The sequence below is a fragment of the Halichoerus grypus genome, chromosome 2 (genome assembly GCF_964656455.1).
Source record: "Halichoerus grypus chromosome 2, mHalGry1.hap1.1, whole genome shotgun sequence".
Taxonomy (NCBI): domain Eukaryota; kingdom Metazoa; phylum Chordata; class Mammalia; order Carnivora; family Phocidae; genus Halichoerus; species Halichoerus grypus.
Window position 1 is genome coordinate 74,645,331 of NC_135713.1, and position 19,595 is coordinate 74,664,925.

Genomic DNA, 19,595 nt, shown 5'->3' on the forward strand with positions numbered 1-19,595 from the left:
ACACTATAAATTTTTATAAAGTCCCATAAAAATAGGCATTAGCTTCCTTAGATATCTTTCAACATCCCACAGGAATGAAATAAAAAGCAAATAGAATTTTAAAAGCATAGTGTTTTTAACAAAAAGAAAAAAAATTAGGGCAAGCTGATGTGTTCAGGGCCACTGTCAGAAATTCAAATGCCATTTTAAAGTTAGAAGTTAAAAGAGCCTGAAGTTAAAAAAATCACGTGGAAGAATGTTAGAAAATAGGCACTTTAATGAACTTTCTAGTCTAAAAAAGAATATTTTGAGTAGGATTATATATGATAAAAAGAAAGTTTTGAAGTATAATACCAGACTAGAAAAATAAAATGAGCTACTTGGCTATCTCTCACTCTGTAGTTCTTTCTCTTTTTCTCTGAAAGTCTCTCTGTCTTTCTTTCTGTCCAGCAAGTCAAACAATTCCTATAGCAATCAGCCCCGAATGGCAGGACTTGATTAATAATCCACTGCTTCCCTAATTCTTGTCTTTGCTTCCAATGTAGGACCAACCAGAGAAAGCCAGATATGCAGCCCTCACCCATCACATAGTGGCCCAGGTTCTGGTTTTCCTATGTACGGCTTCCCCATGACAACAGCCTCCAAACAGGGCACCTGCAGGCTTCTCTTTTCTCTATTCAAGCCTTCCCACTCTTCAGCTTCCCTTTGAGTCTACCAAATGCAAGTGGCGGTGGCTGGCTACGGCAAGATTTTCCTTTTCCTTACTTGGACTGTCTGCACGTATTTCATTCACTTTGCGACCCCCCTCTCCCTGAGGCAGTACAGGTGAGCTGGGATAGGTACCCATACATATCTCACCACAATCAAGATAATGTATACATTCATCATCCCTGGAAGTTTCATCATTCCCTTTTATCAACTCCCGCCTGAATAGTCCTGCCTACCCAAACCCTTGACAACCAGATACCTTCCTTTTGTCTTTATATATTTGTGTGCATTTTGTAGAAATTTATATAAATAAGGGTGCCTGGGTGGCTCAGTCATTAAGCATCTGCCTTCGGCTCAGGTCATGATCCCAGGGTCCTGGGATCGAGTCCCACATCGGGCTCCCTGCTCAGCAGGGTGTCTCCTTCTCCCTCTACCCCCCCCCCCCGTTTGTGCTCTTGCTCTCTCTCATGCTCTCTCTCTCAAATAAATAAAAAATAAAATCTTTTTAAAAATAAAATCATAAACTATATACTATTTTATTTCTGCCTTTTTTCATTCAGCACAATTGTTTTGAGATGCATCCATGTTGTTCCATGTATTAATATGTAATTCCTCCTAACTGCTCAGTAGTATCCCATTGTATAACTATGGCACAATTCATTCATTCATTCGTTCGTTCATTCATCTATTACTGACATCTGGATTATTTTCAGTTTCTTACCATTATGATAAAAACACTACAGATATTCATATACAACTCTTGGCACAAACATATGGTTTTATTTTTCTTGGGAAAATATAGAGGAGTAAAGTGACTGGGGTGTATGATAGGTGTATGTTTAACTTTTTTAAGAAATTGCCACACAATTTTCCAAAGTAATTTTATTATTTTACATTTCCACCGGTAGTGTACAAGATATCCAATTGTTCCAAATCCTTACCAACACTTAGTATGGTCAGACTTTTAAATTTCAGATATTCTAATAATTATGTAGTAGTATCTAATGTCTAATGATATTAACCCAGTTTTCATGTGCTTATTTACAATCAGCATAACTTCTTTGTTGAAGTGATTCCACTTAATTTCATGGGAAGGCTTATTAACTATACCTCATTAAAAGATAATCAACTCTTTTTTTTTTTTTAAGATTTTATTTATTGAGGGGCGCCTGGGTGGCTCAGTCGTTAAGCGTCTGCCTTCAGCTCAGGTCATGATCCCAGGATCCTGGGATCGAGCCCCACATCGGGCTCCCTGCTCCGCGGGAAGCCTGCTTCTCCCTCTCACACTCCCCCTGCTTGTGTTCCCTCTCTCGCTGTGCCTCTCTCTGTCAAATAAATAAATAAAATCTTAAAAAAAATTTTATTTATTTATTTGTGAGAGAGAGAAAGCACAGAGGGAGAGTGTGAAGGAGAAGCAGGCTTCCCGCTGAGTGGAGAGCCCGATGCGGGACTCGATCCCAGGACGCTGGGATCATGACCTGAGCCCAAGGCAGATGCTTAACCAACTGAACCATCCAGGTGCCCTGACAATCAAGTCTTTAAAGAAGAACAACACATTTTGGGACTTCTAGGATATGGAAATAAAAGGTATGACAATAACACCAAGACTGGGAGGGAAAAAATATGGTGAGTAGACAAAAAACAAGTACAGGCAGAACTAAAAGTTCCTATTCTTCAGTCTCATACCCAAAGGGCAAGGTGATGTTGTCGAAATATTGCTTTCATGCAATAGTGGTAGATGTGGCCAAAGGGAAAGTCAGAACAAACTTAGAACAAATCTGGGTCATCATCTTTGAGTGGTTCCTGTATCACCCACTCCCTAACTTGAAGAAAGTCCAGGTCTTTTACCCCACACATAGGGATAACATTACCTAAGCTAGCTGATTTATCTGAGGAAAAATTGCTCTCAGGAAAATCTATGGGATTTTGAGTAAAATACTGGTCTAAATAAAATACAATAAACTGAAAACCTGTACTACATGAAGCAATATTAATAAACAAGCCAAAGTAAGATTTACAACACTCTCAAAGGTATGAGATAAATTTCAATAATATGGAGCAGGGACAAACAGAAACAACTGTTTTGCTAACAATTGTTAACAGAAGGACTAATTGGAAATATTAAACATAAAAACAGTTTAAATAAAGAACTTGGGAATGAGATTTATAACAGAACTGACACAGGTAAACTACAAATTAATGAGTTCAAATACTAGGTCATATAATTACTTCAAAAGGCATCATGAAGAAATAAAGAAAAAGTTCATAATTCAAGTGATTTGGAGAATATAAATAGAATTACAAATATCTGTATATTATGAATGCCAGAAAGGGAAAACAAAGAAAGATAGGGAATGTTTAAAGAAAAAAGTCCTGGGCACCTCGGTGGCTCAGTTGGTCTGCCTTCGCCTCAGGTCATGATCCCAGTGTCCCGGGATCAAGTCCCGCATCGGGCTCCCTGCTCAGCGGAGAGCCTGCTTCTCATTCTTCCTCTACTGCTCCCCCTGCTTGTGCTCTCTCACTCTCTCTGTCAAAAAAATAAATAAAATCTTAAAAAAAAAAAAAAAGATAAAAGTCCTTCAAGCAGAAGGAAATCCACATCAGAAAGTAACATGAATCCTCCTGATACAAGTAAGAGAAATGGAAATGGAAACAATGTAGGTAAATAAGTATTTTAGTTCCTGCTACGAATTAAAAAAAAAAATGTTAACTGGAAAATACTCAATTTATTGCAAGTCAAAAAATCTTAGATTGAACAGAGTTGTTGTATACCAACCAAAATTTGACAAAAGAAAAAAAAAGTATACCGCTTTTCTACCTTGCCTGGTGATGACAGCTAGGCCAAATGTCATTCTGCAGTGAGTGAATTAACTACCTGCAACTTTATTTCTGCCTAATGCAACTGAAATCTTCCTTTAGGTCTTTCTTCCTGCCATGAAGGTAGATATTATGATTGAAGCTCCAGATCATCTTCCTATACAGTGAGGGCAGGTTGTGGCATGGCTCAGCCTCAGCAAAAGAGCAAGAGTTGACCTCAAGACTTTGTGTGGGTAATTACAACACTGGTCCTCAGCAGGAAAGATGCATGCATTTTTGTTGTTGTTGTTGTTGTTCTTGTTATTGTGAATTCATTATCTTTATATCAAAACACTTTTATTTTGTCTGTGCCCTGCTATTTCAGACATTGGTCAACAGCTTTATGCACTTTTCTGGTTTTTCCCTAATTTTTCCTTCCCCTCCTCTTCTTTAAACCCTTTCCCTTCTTTAATCCCTTTCCCACTTATCTCTGATATCTCACCATAGGCCTCCATAATTTTCTTTACCCCTGACCTCCTTTACCTCCTTTGTCTCCTTCCATTTCTACTCCCCTGTAAAGGGTCATCATGGACTCAGGGGAAACCCACCAAGAGGGATAAGCTCTCGCTAGGGAAAGGGATGATGCCCTGGAGAAAGGTACTGCAATTCAGGACCATCCCAAAGATCGGAAGAGCTTCTGGAGATGGTGGCTTTGCAAGTGCTCCCTCAAAAGAGTTAAAGATAAAAAGAAAGTACTGAAATCTCAGCAGATAACCTACATTAGAGGTGACAGGCACGAGAGGATCCTTGACAGCAGGGCGGGCATCTCTGGAAGCAGTAGAACTAACAGCAGCTAATAATTTATATTAGAATGTTAATAAATGTATAACAATTTTATGCTTAAAAATTTATATTTTTCTTGATGGATTATATATTTTATTTAAAATACAAAAATGTAGTTTCTACCCTTCTAAAATTAATTTCGAGAATTTATTTTTAACACCATATTAGAATGAATGTCAGAACCGTGTTAAGACCTAGATTTTAAAAAAATACCAGCATTCCAGGGGCGCCTGGGTGGCTCAGTCGTTAAGTGTCTGCCTTCGGCTCAGGTCATGATCCCAGGGTCCTAGGATCGAGCCCCGCATCGGGCTCCCTGCTCTGCAGGAAGCCTGCTTCTCTCTCTCCCACTCCCCCTGCTTGTGTTCCCTCTCTCGCTGTGTCTCTCTGTCAAATAAATAAATAAAATCTTTAAAAAAAATAAAATAAAATAAAATAAAAAAATACCAGCATTCTGTTTATTTTCTCCTGTTTTCCCACAATCCTCTTGTATGAGAAAAGTAAAGCCTTATATGCTTGTCACTGTTAGTCTTTCTCTTATTTGCAAGCAAATGAACACATTTCTAATAAAGTCAAATTATATTTCTCTTTAAGTATATACATTTGTATATAAATTAAACAGAAAATGGTCAATTATGGTATATATAAAATAACAATGTGTATCTATCAAGGAGTATTTCAATTTTTCTTTCCTGCTTGATAGATCATATTAGTTGTGTAAATGAAATAAAAATTAAAAAGCACATGTGAAAAAAAGCAAAGAGAACCAGGACCAGTTTGTAATTAGGATCCTTCAAAGAACTATTATTAGATAATTTCAAAAAGATGACATGGAGAATGAAAGGGTTTTGGGTTCTTTCTCCTTCTTTCAACAAGACTATTTCCATTTTCCTCACATTTCCAACTCCCCACAGTCCACCACCATCTCATACCTCCTCATCCTCATTACTTTTCTTGACTTATTTCCAAAGAAAATAGAAGCCCGTAGCTAGATACTCGAGTACTTCAAGTAAAGTTACCATTCAATGGTTCCCACCTCTGAACATATCCTCTTTTTTTTTTTTTTTTAAGATTTTATTTATCTGAGAGAGAGAGAGAGCACAAGCAGGAGGGAGGGGCAGAAGGAGAGGGAGAAGCAGGCTCCCACCATGTGGGCCTCAATCCCAGGACCCTGGGATCATGACCTGAGCTGAAGGTAGATGCTTAACCGAATGAAACACGCAGGCGCCCCTGAACACATCCTCTTTAAAAATATACATTTCTTTATTTGAGAGAGAGAGAGAGCATAAGAGCAGGGGTGAGGAGCAGAGGGGGAGGGAGAGAAGCACTGAGTGCAGAGCCTGAGGGAGGGGGAAGGGGGTCAATCTCACAGCCCTGAGATCTTGATCCTGAGATCATGACGTGAGCTGAAAACCAAGAGGCAGCCACTTAACTGACTTAGCCACCCAGCATCTGACTGGATCTCAACTCAGGTCTTGGTCTCAGGGTCAGGAGTTCAAGCTCCACAAGGCCCATATTCAAACCCAACATGGAGCCTACTTAAAACAAAAACAAACAAAAACAAAAACAAAACCCAAAAAACAAAAGAAGTCATCTCATATACAGCACGGCTGAAACAGAAATCTCTCCCTCTTCAATTTCTCCCCTTGCCAATTTTTATTTTGTTTTTGTCATTTTTACTATCTGTTTCAAATCCAGACAGATGCTAGGCTTCCTTAATACAATCAATCTTTCTTCCATCACTTGCCAACATCCAACTAATCAGTAAGTCCTGTACATTTTTACCTCCTGAATAGTCAGGAGTCCAACCAATTTCTTGAAAAAAATTCTATATATTTATTATTACCTAAAGCATCATGCCTTAAACTATGACCTGGACACATAAATGATATTTTTCTATGCACTTTTTCCATTCTTATTTCCAGAATTCATGAATAAAACGAGAATCACAATGATGACTTTAATTCTCAACTATGAGTAAACCTCTATAAATTAAAACACTCAGAGGTATATAGAGTATACCTCTATAAATTAAAACACTTAGTTTAATATACAGTATGCATAAAACACCAAAACCCTTAAGATGACATGCAATTCCTCACTAATCTGGCCCTTGCTTATATCTCGTCCTTCCCTTGATATCATACTTCTGCTTGTTCACCACATTTCTTTTTTTTCCTGAAACAGACCACCTTCCTTCCTGAAATTAGGTCTTTACATATGATCTTCTTCCTGGCTAGAACAATCATTTCTTTCTTTCAACTTATTTAAAATCTTATTTTTCAGATAGCTTCAACTCTTTCACGTTCTTTGTGATGCCTTCTCTGTTGTTGTCTGTGGGGTAAACCAGCTGTCACCTGAAGATTTCATAACTCTCATGCTTTTCCCTATTTAGCAGTTTTCACATTTAAAGTATGTGTTTAATTAATTTCTCTCTTCCCAATCTATGATGGTAAAGATTATGTATGTTTTTGAATCCCCAGTGTCTAGAGATGTATCAAATACATAGTTAGATGGCCAATAGATATTTAGTGAACTAAATAAAATGAGATGAGTTAATGAATGACTCAATCATTCAATCAACCAACACTACATTGGACAGATAATACTTGTGACATAGCATGAAATTCTTGTTTCCAATATAATAAAATTAAGGCATACATAAATATTTTTTAGATACTGAATAGTTTTCCACTCGAGATAGAGAAAAAAATACAGGCAGGTTGTTTCTGGAAAAGAAACATTCAGTCATTAAATAGACATTTATAAGCCATCTTCTGCATTTCAGTCATTTTGCTAGATGCTGGAGATACAAAATCCAAAGTACACTGTCATTTCTCTCAATAGATTAAGGAAAAAACATGAAACATAAATGGCGCTTCAGTAACGGGGTGAAAAGTAGCAGATTCTAAAGAGATTACAATAGGGAAAATGCAATTATTTCTATGCTCAGGTAATATTGTCTTTGTAAGATAGATACTAATTTTGAAATATTTCTTTATCTGCTAGTCCTCTAATTGCTACCTTTTTGTGTCTAAGATCTCTGAAAACAGTATGCATTTAAAACATATTTTGGCTGTTATCTAGCCATAAGTTTACCCAGTGATAAAACACACATGATGATACCTACTTTCCATCTTATCTCACAAGGCTAGAATGAGGTAATAATGTGAACGTATTCTGGAAACAAATATAAACTACTATAGTAATGTAAAATATTATAATTTTCTTGATTCAGCTAAAATTGATATAAATATTTTGGAAACAAACATAAATTTTGCAACAAATGACTTCATCATTCCTACCTTGTTTAATCTCCAGGGCAGTGTCACAGGATGGACATTGAAGACATTTTCATATAGTTGTAGACACTCTCATTTGAATTAAAAGTTAATTTTCAAGGCAAAATTTCTAAATATAATGCAAAATGTATGTTGGTCCTACCTCTGTAAAGACCAGAGAGCTGAACAATTTGTATATTAAGACACTCTTCATAATGTTTTTCTCATGAACTTATATGCAACCAGAATGAAATAATGTCAAACATCTGTGTCCTGAATCATGATACTGAATTATCATCTATGTATTACACAATGCTGGTGAATTACATGGACTATGAATTACATCTTCAATAAAGCTGCTATAAAAATATTAGCATTTATGCCCAATAGTGAAATAATGGAATAAATTCTGAGGTGCTACATTGGATTAAAAAAATTATTTTTCATGGTATGAATAAAAGGGAAGTTTCTTCAAACTTAGAAAATGTATGATAAAAGTAAAATAACATTTAATAGAATCAAAATTGAATGTATTATATGGAAGTTTATAACTATCAAAATATGTTTGCTTTTCTTTAAGCTCTGTGTTATCTTGGAAAAAATTACTGACTGCAAAAGTGGATGGGCATGTACCCAGCAAAAGAAGTTCTAGATCATCTATTTTGATTAAATATGGCAACAAAAAACCAAAATGGATGACCACATGTCATGGTTTTTGATATCGGAATGATGCATTGATCTTATACTATGAAAGGTTGAAGGAGAGAAACTTCTTTAGATGGCCATATTTCTGAGACTGACAGTTATCTTTATCCTACTGTTATCTAAATCATAGGTTAGCCAGTAGAATTGCTAAATTAAAACATTATAGCAATAAATATGTGATAAAAAATATTTCCCTCTATTCAAGGTAACATCTGAGTAAGTGCAATGGAAATAAAAATGGTGTTTATGGAAACACTAATAGTTGGCAGATGCTTTTGCTTATTATTCCAGATACATATATAATTAGTTTGGCCTACATCTGGTAACCATTAATTTCTAGGCTAGAATCCAGTACTTCAGTACGTAGATACCTTCATATGAAGATTAAGCTAAAATTTAGTCCACAATAAAATTTCTATCACAAAAACCAGTGAATGCACTTGAAAAAATACATTGTTAATTTAGTGTTATAACTTTAATCATAATACATTTCCTTTTCCTGGCTATAAAGATGATATAATCAGAGTTTTTCTTTTTAAAAAAAGATTATTTGTTTGAGAGAGGGAGTGAGCACGAGTGGGGAAAGGGCAGAGAGAAAGAATCTCAAGCAGACTCCCCGCTGAGCACAGAGCCCCATGTGGGGCTCGATCCCATGACCCTGAGATCATGACCTAAGCTGAAACCAAGAGTCAGATGCTTAACTGAATGAGCCACCCAGCCACCCCATAATCAGACTTTTTAAAATAATGGAGACTATCAGGATAAATATATCCATATTGTTAGCTAAATATGTGATCAAAATGGTGAAGTTTTTGAGTAATTGGCAATGGTCTGAAACACTCAAGCAATAACACTAGCTCTTCAGTGATTGTTCAGTGTGTGAAATATCTGATGGTGCATGTTGCTAAGTAGTATAACTTACGTAAGAATCTCATTTTTCAGTAAAAATAGCAAATAAGTTATTTCTAATTCAATGTGGACTGTAGATTCAATAAATATTTACTGCAAGAATGAATAATAAGGGAAAGTTCAGCTAAAAAAGGATGGATACTTAGATGCAAACTAATTTATAGGAATATATTTAGATGCAGTACAGTGAGATATATATATCCCAAATTTTATTATATGTATATGTATAACATGTACATTTATTATATATATTCTACAAATACATTAAATATATACAACAAAATAAGGAAGAGAATTCACATATACTTTATCCACATGTAAAATATACTAGTATTTTAAAGTAACGGCTTAGTGTTGGATTATAGATGATTAGTAACCAAGGATGCAAGTAACATGATTTAAAACTTATTTAGGTAGATGGAGCCCATATAAATCTATGATTAATTCCTGATCCACAGTTTAAGTAATGAAACTATCCTTATATTAATTAAAAGAATCTCTTTTATTTATCTACAAACTTTCTAGGAAGTTCATCACCAGAATTTGAAATGATAGAGAAGCCTAATGATACATTCTAGAATTTTAAGAGAAAGGCTTTATGGCAGGGAAATATACATTAGTCTGAATAAAAATGATAAAAATGTTATCGCAAGCATAAACTATGTACCTGCGAGTGTTGGGAAGTATAGCAGGAATGGACTGGCAGTGGATGGAAGGTTTACCCTTGATACAAGGGGCTGGAGTGGTATCAAATATCTGTGTTGAACCAGAAAGAGTCCAGTTCCTAGGATGAGACCTGGAGTCTGCTGTGTATCTGTTTGATCTTGAACAGGTTACAATCTCTGAACCTTCATTTCCTCATTAAAAAATAAGAATTATACTACCTTCCTCATTAGATGGTTATGAGAATTATATGAGTTATGAAATGTAAAGTGTTCAGTAGAGGTCTTTTGATATTGGTGTTGCCATTATTTTTTTAAAGCTCCTGACAAAGCCACTGATCACAGAACCTACTCATTTTATCCTCACTTCTTCCCAGAAATGGACAACAGCATTTGTTCCTTTGTTGTGAGATTGAAATGTATCTATGATTTTGTAGGCATGGGTGGTCAAATCAAGTCTGGTTGAGGTTCCGCAACTCTATACTTACTTGCTGTTACTTGAAAGTAATTTAACAAGTGATAAATGTTTAGTTTCACAGTCATTGATTAAAATTGGTAGATATAAATGCAAAATTTGCTTTACATGTTGAAACTGATTTCACAAAAGTTACATAACAGATTGTTTTGATACAGAAAATGGGGATAAGAAAGCATTTCTAGAGGGGAGGGGGGTGGGGGGATGGGTTAACCTGGTGATGGGTATTAAGGAGGGCACGTTCTACATGGAACACTGGGTGTTATACGCAAACAGTGAATCATGGAACACTACATCAAAAACTAATGATGTGAGGAAGGAGGGCAAGATGGCGAAGGAGTAGGAGACCTGGATTTCATCTGGTCTCAGAAATTCAGCTGGATAGGGATCAAACCATTCTGAACACCTACAAACTCAACAGGAGATCGAAGAAAAGAATAGCAACAACTCTCTGAACAGAAAAGCGACCACTTTCTGGAAGGTAGGACGTGCAGAGAAGTGAATCCGAGGCGTTATCCGGGAGGATAGATGGCGGGGGAGGGGCCTCCGTCGGCCGCTTCTGGCAAGTGATAGAGCCACGGAGCACAAAATCGGAACTTTTAGAAGTCTGCTCCGCTGAGGGACGTCACTCTGGTGGCGAAGTGGGGGGTGGAACCCTCGTGGGACAGTGTGGTCTCAGGACCCTCGGGGTCACAGAAAGACCGGGGGTGCCTGAGTGCGGCAGAGCTCCCAGGCATCGGAGCGGGAAAGCCGGCTGCAGAGACTGAGCCGAGGCGCGGGCTCTCAGCTCGGGGTTGCCATAAACCGTGATCTGCGGCACAGTCGGGCCACTGCTCCTCCAGCAGGGACCCAACAAGCAGCAGATCCGGGGAGACTCACCTTCTTTCCCCGGGAGGAGCAGCGCGGGAGCGCACCGCAGGGATCTGCTGGGTTTGGAGACTCCACCGGGGGTCGTGTGCCAGAGATAGAAACGCGCGGTCACAGGCCGGGTTAGCACGGAGTGTGGCTGGAGACCGGGGAGACGGGAGTGACTGACTGCTTTTCTCTGGGGGCTCACTGAGGAGCGGGGGGGGCCCCGAGTTCTCGGCTCCTCCGGGGTGGAGATTGGGAGGCCGCCATTTTCACTCTCAGCCTCCAAAGCTGTACGGAAAGCTTGCAGGGAACAAAAGCTCCCGAGACCAAACCCGAGCAGATTACTTAGCCCGGACCAGGCAAGGGCGGGGCAATTCCGCCTCCGGCAAAGACATTTGGGAACCACGGCAACAGGCCCGTCCCCCAGAAGATCAGCGAGAACAGCCAGCCAAGACCAAGTTTACCGATCAATGAGAACGGCAGAACTCCAGCGCTAGGGGAATACTGCACATAGAATCCATGGTTTTACCATGATTCTGTAGTCGTTCAAAGTTAATTTTTTTTTTGAATTTTTCTTTTTCCCTTTTTCAACCAACATCTTATCAATCCCTTTTTAAAAAAAACATTTTTATTTTTCATTTTTAGAGTCATATTCTATCCCTTCATAGTAGTTACCCGTATTTTTGGCATATATATATAAGTTGTTCTCGCTTTAAAATTTTGAGATAGTTTCTTCTAACAGATCAAAATATACCTTAAATCTCTAGTGTATGGTTTTTTTCTACTCCCCTGCCTGATCACATTCTCTCCTTTTTCTTTTTCTTTTTTTTTTAAATCCTCTTCTTTCTTTTTTCAAACAACTTCTTATCAATTCCTTTTATAAAATTTTTTATAAATTCCATCTTTACAGTCATATTCCATCACTTCCTCATATCAACCTTTATTTTTGTACATATATAAGTTTTTCTTTCTTTAAAATTTTGGGAGGCACTTTCTTCTAACAGACCAAAATACACCCAAAATCTAGTGTGTGGCACTGATCTATATACCAGCCTGATCATATTTGATCATATTCTGTTTTTTTTGTTTTGTTCTGTTTTTGTTTGTTTTTATCTTTATCTTTCTCTTTTTTTTTTTCTTTTTCCTTTTTTCTCTCTTTCCCTTTCTTTTCCCACTGCTTCAGGTCGTTTCTGACTTGTTTAGAGTATATTTTCTGGGAGCGTTGTTACCCTGTTAGCATTTTGTTCTCTCATTCATCTATCCTCCTCTGGACAAAATGGCAAGACGGAAAAAATCACCTCAACAAAAAGAACAAGAGGTAGTACCAACTGCCAGGGACCTACTTAATACGGACATTAGTACGATGTCGGATCTAGAGTTCAGAATCATCACTTTAAAGATACTAGCTGGGCTTGAAAAAAACATGGAAGTTATTAGAGAAACCGTTTCTGGAGAAGTAAAAGAACTAAAATCTAACCAAGTCGAAATCAAAAAGGCTATTAATGAGGTGCAATCAAATATGGGGGGCTAACTGCTAGGATAAATGAGGCAGAACAGAGAATCAGTGATACAGAAGACCAAATGATGGAAAATAAAGAAGCTGAGAAAAAGAGAGATAACCAACTACTGGATCACGAGGGCAGAATTCGAGAGATAAGCGATACCATAAGACGAAACAACATTAGAATAATTGGGATCCCAGAAGAAGAAGAAAGAGAGAGAAGGGCAGAAGGTATAATGGAGCAAATTATAGCAGAGAACTTCCCTAATTTGGGGAAGGAAACAGGCATCAAAATCCAGGAAGCACAGAGAACCCCTCTCAAAATCAATAAAAATAGGTCAACACCCCGACATCTAATAGTAAAACTTACGAGTCTTAGAGATAAAGAGAAAATGCTGAAAGCAGCTCAGGAGAAGAGATATGTAACCTACAATGGTAGAAACATTAGATTGGCAACAGACCTATCCACAGAGACCTGGCAGGCCAGAAAGAACTGGTTGGATATATTCAGAGCACTAAATGAGGAAAAATATGCAGCCAAGAATATTATATTCAGCTAGGCTGTCATTGAAAATAGAAGGAGAGATAAAAAGCTTCCAGGACAAACAAAAACTAAAGGAATTTGCAAACACGAAACCAGCCCTACAAGAAATCTTGAAAGGAGTCCTCTAAGCAAAGAGAGACCCTAAAAGCAACATAGACCAGAAAGGAACACAGACAATATACAGTAACAGTCACCTTACAGGCAATACAATGGCACTAAATTCCTATCTTTCAATAGTTACCCTGAATGTAAATGGGCTAAATGCCCCAATCAAAAGACACAGGCTATCAGATTGGATTAAAAAACAAGACCCATCAATATGCTGTCTGCAAGAGACTCATTTTAGAACCAAAGACAGCCCCAGATTGAAAGTGAGGGGGTGGAAAACCATTTACCATGCTAATGGACACCAAAAGAAAGCTGGGGTGGCAATCCTTATATCAGACAAATTAGATTTAAACCAAAGACTGTAATAAGAGATGAGGAAGGACACTATATCCTACTTAAAGGGTCTATCCAACAAGAAGATCTAACAATTGTAAATATCTATGCCCCTAACATGGGAGCAGCCAATTATATAAAGCAATTAATAACAAAAGCAAAGAAACACATTGACAACAATACAATAATAGTGGGGGACTTTAACACCCCCATCACTGAAATGGACAGATCATCTAAGCAAAAGATCAACAAGGAAATAAAGGCTTTAAATGACACACTGGACCAAATGGACTTCACAGACATATTCAGAACATTCCATCCCAAAGCAATGGAATACACATTCTTCTCTAGTGCCCATGGAACATTCTCCAGAATCGATCACATCCTAGGTCATAAATCAGGTCTTAACCAGTACCAAAAGATTGGGATCATTCCCTGCCTATTTTCAGACCACCATGCTTTGAAACTAGAACTCAATCACAAGAGGAAAGTCGGAAAGAACTCAAATACATGGAGGCTAAAGAGCATCCTACTAAAGAACGAATGGGTCAACCAGGAAATTAAAGAAGAATTAAAAAAATTCATGGAAACCAATGAAAATGAAAACACAACTATTCAAAATCTTTGGGATGCAGCAAAGGCAGTCCTAAGAGGAAAGTATATAGCAATACAAGCCTTTCTCAAGAAACAAGAAAGGTCTCAAATACACAACCTAACCCTACACCTAAAGTATCTGGAGAAAGAACAGCAAATAAAGCCTAAACCCAGCAGGAGAAGAGAAATAATAAAGATCAGAGCAGAAATCAATGAAATATAAACTAAAAGAACAATAGAACAGATCAACAAAACTAGGAGCTGGTTCTTTGAAAGAATTAACAAGATTGATAAACCCCTGGCCAGACTTATCAAAAAGAAAAAATGACCCAAATCAACAAAATCATGAATGAAAGAGGAGAGATCACAACCAACACCAAAGAAATACAATTATAAGGACATATTATGAGCAACTCTATGCCAGCAAATTAGATAACCTGGAAGAAATGGATGCATTCCTAGAGATGTATCAACTACCAAAACTGAACCAGGAGGAAATAGAAAACCTGAACAGACCTATAACCACTAAGGAAATTGAAGCAGTCATCAAAAATCTCCCAACAAACAAAAGCCCAGGGCCAGATGGCTTCCCAGGGGAATTCTACCAAACATTTAAAGAAGAATTAATACCTATTCTTCTGAAACTGTTCCAAAAAATAGAAATGGAAGGAAAACTTCCAAACTCATTTTATGAGGCCACCATTACCTTGATCCCAAAACCAGACAAAGACCCCATCAAAAAGGAGAATTACAGACCAATATCCCTGATGAACATGGATGCAAAAATTCTCACCAAAATACTAGCCAATAGGATCCAACAGTACATTAAAGGGATTATTCACCATGACCAGGTGGGATTTATCCCTGGGCTGCAAGGTTGGTTCAACATCCACAAATCAATCAACGTGATACAATACATTAACAAAAGAAAGAACAAGAACCATATGATCCTCTCAATAGATGCAGAAAAAGCATTTAACAAAGTACAGCATCCTTTCTTGATCAAAACTCCTCAGAGTATAGGCATAGAGGGTACATACCTCAATATCATAAAAGCCATCTATGAAAAACCTACAGCGAATATTATTCTCAATGGGGAAAAACTGAGACCTTTCCCCCTAAGGTCAGGAACGCGGCAGGGATGTCCACTATCACCACTGCTATTCAACATAGTACTAGAAGTCCTAGCCACAGCAATCAGACAACAAAAAGAAATCAAAGGCATCCAAATCGGCAAAGAAGAAGTCAAACTCTCACTCTTTGCAGATGATATGATACTTTATGTGGAAAATCCCAAAGACTCCACCCCAAAACTGCTAGAATACATACAGGAATTCAGTAAAGTGGCAGGATATAAAATCAATGCACAGAAGTCAGTGGCATTCCTATACACCAACAACAAGACAGAAGAAAGAGAAATTAAGGAGTTGATCCCATTTACAATTGCACCCAAAACCATAAGATACCTAGGAATAAATCTAACCAAAGAGGCAAAGGATCCTTACTCAGAAAACTATAAAATACTCTTGAAAGAAATTGAGGAAGACACAAAGAAATGGAAAAAGGTTCCATGCTCATGGATTGGAAGAACAAATATTGTGAAGATGTCAATGCTACCTAGAGCAATCTACACATTCAATGCAATCCCCATCAAAATACCATCCACTTTCTTCAAAGAAATGGAACAAATAATCCTAAAATTTGTATGGAACCAGAAAAGATCCCGAAAAACCAGAGGAATGTTGAAAAAGAAAAGCAAAGCTGGCGGCATCACAATTCCGGACTTCCAGCTCTATTACAAAGCTGTCATCATTAAGACAGTATGGTACTGGCACAAAAACAGACACATAGATCAATGGAACAAAACAGAGAGCCCAGAAATGGACCCTCAACTCTATGGTCAACTAATCTTTGACAAAGCAGGAAAGAATGTCCAATGGAAAAAAGACAGTCTCTTCAACAAATGGTGTTGGGAAAATTGGATAGCCACAGGAAGAAGAATGAAACTGGACCATTTCCTTACACCACACACAAAACAGACTCCAAATGGTTGAAAGACCTCAATGTGAGACAGGAGTCCATCAAAATCCTAAAGGAGAACACAGGCAGCAACCTCTTCGACCTCAGCCGCAGCAACTTCTTCCTAGAAACATCGCCAAAGGCAAGGGAAGCAAGGGCAAAAATGAACTATTGGGACTTCATCAAGATAAAAAGCTTTTGCACAGCAAAAGAAACAGTCAACAAAACCAAAAGACAACCAACAGAATGGGAGAAGATATTTGCAACTGACATATCACATAAAGGGCTAGTATCCAAAATCTATAAAGAACTTATCAAACTCAACACCAAAAGAACAAAGAATCCAATCAAGAAATGGGCAGAAGACATGAACAGACAGTTTTCCAAAGAAGACATCCAAATGGCCAACAGACACATGAAAAAGTGCTCAACATCGCTTGGCATCAGGGAAATCCAAATCAAAACCTCAATGAGATACCACCTCACACCAGTCAGAATGGCTAAAATTAACAAGTCAGGAAATGACAGATGTTGGCGGGGATGCGGAGAAAGGGGAACCCTCCTACACTGTTGGTGGGAATGCAAGCTGGTGCAGCCACTCTGGAAAACAGTATGGAGGTTCCTCAAAAAGCTGAAAATAGAGCTACCATATGATCCAGCAATTGCACTACTGGGTATTTACCCCAAAGATACAAAAGTAGGGATCAGAAAGGGTATGTGCACCCCGATGTTTATAGCAGCAATATCCACAATAGACAAACTGTGGAAAGAGCCAAGATGTCCAACGACAGATGAATGGATAAAGAAGATGTGGTATATATATATACAATGGAATATTATGCAGCCATCAAAAGGAATGAGATATTGCCATTTGCAACGACGTGGATGGAACTGGAGGGTATTATGCTGAGCGAAATAAGTCAATCAGAGAAAGACATGTATCATATGACCTCACTGATATGAGGAATTCTTAATCTCAGGAAACAAACTGAGGGTTGCTGGAGTGAGGGGTGGGGTGGGAGGGATGGGCTGACTGGGTGATAGAAACTGGGGAGGGTATGTGCTCTGGTAAGCACTGTGAATTGTGCAAGACTGTTGAATCTCAGATCTATACCTATGAAACAAATAATGCAATATATATTAAGAAAAAAAAAAAAGAAGAAGATAGGAGGGGAAGAATGAAGGGGGGAAATCGGAGGGGTAGACGAACCATGAGAGATGATGGACTCTGAAAAACAAATGAGGGTTTAGAGGGGATGGGGGGGAGGATGGGTTAGCCTGGTGATGGGTATTAAAGAGGGCACATTCTGCATGGAGCACTGGGTGTTATGCACAAACAATGAATCATGGAACACTACATCTAAAACTAATGATGTAATGTATGGCGATTAACATAACAATAAAAAATAAAAAAAAACATGACATGAATAAATTGATATCCAAATTTTAATGGGAGTCAAAAATAAACTAACAAATTAGGAGAAAAAAAAAAACTAATGATGTAATGTATGGCGATTAACATAACATAATAATAATAAAAAAAAAAAAAAGAAAAGAAAGCACTTGGATTCTTAGATGCCTGAGGTGGGGGAAGAAAATACTCCTATGTGTGGGTAGTATGTCTGGAGGAGGAAGGAGAACAGACAATAGTAACTGGAAGTTTAGAATAAATTTATCATGGGGTCATAAAAATATTTTCTTGGAAGAGGTAATTTATCCCTGCTTATAAGTACATAGAAGGCTCCTTTTCTTATGATACCTAAAGCATTTAGTTTTTATGACTTGAGGATACAAGTTATTTCAATGTGGAGTTTTTTTTTTTTTTTTTTTTAAGATTTTATTTATTTATTTGACAGAGAGAGAGAGAGAGATAGGGAGAGCAGGAACACAAGCAGGGGGAGTGGGAGAGGGAGAAGCAGGCTTCCCACCAAGCAGGGAGCCCGATGTGGGGCTTGATCCCAGGACCCTGGGATCATGACCTGAGTCCAAGGCAGACGCTTAACGACTGAGCCACCCAGGAGCCCCATTCAATGTGGAGTTTTTGAAGCTTAATTTTCTTAAAAAAAAAAAAAATCATTAATCACCATATAATTGAAATTGTTTTTTCCATAAAATTATAAGTCATGAAGAAAAAATAAAAAATTCTCATTGCATTTATTTATTTATTTATTTATTTATTTATTTATTTATTTTAAAGATTTCATTTATTCATTTGACAGAGAGAGACACAGCAAGAGAGTTAACACAAGTAGGGGGAGTGGGAGAGGGAGAAGCAGGCTTCCCATGGAGCAGGGAGCCCGATGCAGGACTCTATCCCAGGACCCCGGGATCCTGACCTGAGCGGAAGGCAGACGCTCAACAACTGAGCCACCCAGGCGCCCTCATTGATTGCATTTAATAGAAAAAATAAAGGACTGTCATATGATGTTAACATGATTACTTCCTTCACTCATTCACCCATTCATTCATTCACTCCATAAATACTCATTTAAGATCTTCTAGGGCGCCTGGGTGGCTCAGTCGTTGGGCGTCTGCCTTTGGCTCAGGTCATGGTCCCAGGGTCCTGGGATCGAGTCCCGCATCGGGCTCCCTGCTCTGCCGGAAGCCTGCTTCTCCCTCTCCCACTCCCCCTGCTTGTGTTCCTTCTCTCGCTGTGTCTCTCTCTGTCAAATAAATAAAATCTTTAAAATAAATAAATAAATAAAATCTTCTATATGCCAGGCATGGTGCTAACTTGTAGAGACTCAAATATGACATAGAATTTCCCCAAGATCAGTTTAGAAATGAAACAAACAATCCTGTATATAAGTAAGCATTTAAAAAGTCAATTTAAGATATGAATTAAAATTTTATTTTATTTTATTTTATTTTAATTTTATTTATTTATTTGACAGAGAGATAGAGAGCACAAGTAGGCAGAGAGGCAGTCAGAGGGAGAGGGAGAAGCAGGTTCCCCACTGAGCAGGGAGCCCAATGCGGGGCTCGATCCCAGGACCCTGGGATCATGACTTGAGCTGAAGGCAGCCGCTTAACCCACTGGGCCACCCAGGCGCCCCATGAATTAAAATTTTAGAAACTTTTCTGAGTTACTTTTTTTTTAAAGATTTATTTATTTGAGAGAGAGAGTAAGTGCATGCATTCACATGGGGGCTGGGCAGAGGAAGAGGAAGAGAGAATCCTCAAGCAGACTCCCCGCTGAACATGGAGCCAGTCTCAGGGCTTGATCCCAGGTCCCTGAGACCATGACCTGAGCTGAAATCAAGAGTTGGATGCTTAACCAACTGAGCCA